The sequence below is a fragment of the Camelina sativa genome, unplaced genomic scaffold, assembly GCF_000633955.1.
Source record: "Camelina sativa cultivar DH55 unplaced genomic scaffold, Cs unpScaffold06074, whole genome shotgun sequence".
Lineage (NCBI taxonomy): Eukaryota > Viridiplantae > Streptophyta > Magnoliopsida > Brassicales > Brassicaceae > Camelina > Camelina sativa.
Genome location: NW_010927155.1, coordinates 1 through 524, shown reverse-complemented (window position 1 = coordinate 524; position 524 = coordinate 1). Strand labels below are relative to the sequence as shown.

Sequence of the window (524 nt, the reverse complement as noted above, 5' to 3'; positions counted from 1 at the left end):
ACTCTCAAGGTGACCAGAAAACGAATCACCTCGTAAGACGTGAGCTAACTTACACTGAAATAAACGAGGAACAAGAAGGAATAAGATTGCAGTTTTCTTGTGAGAAGTGAGCCCATATGATGGTTTTCAAGGAAAAAGCAAATCTACTATATGCAAAACTCAGGAAACAAAAAGAACTGCTATAGCATATAAAACACCAATCTCAGCTTCCCAATCTATTATTACTGCATGTTGTGCAATGTTTAATTAGGAAAAGCTTAATACGCACCTGAGGGAACAATGAAAAGACCAAGATGAAGTATATAATACCACCAATAAAATCAAACTGCCAGTTCTTCTTCCGGAATTTCAAAATATTTCCCAAAGCAATCTGCAAACAGCCGAAAACACCATTTAATATCTGACTACGAAAAGTTATAAACAAGGAGAGTTTGTGAGAGGAAACTTACTTTGCTTGAATCCTCAAAAGAGGGGTAAGCAACCTTGCTTCCATAAGAGGCCCCATAGAACTTTGAAAAATTGCT

General features: G+C 36.8%; 1 long non-coding RNA gene across 1 annotated transcript; it reads right to left on the bottom strand.

Annotated features, from left to right (window-relative positions):
* Window positions 1-6: 6 nt before the first annotated feature.
* Window positions 7-524, bottom strand: LOC104774839. The gene is made up of 3 exons (XR_765537.2): window positions 450-524; window positions 269-370; window positions 7-54 (listed from the first exon to the last, which is right to left on the bottom strand). It is a non-coding gene; the product is annotated as an uncharacterized LOC104774839 (long non-coding RNA).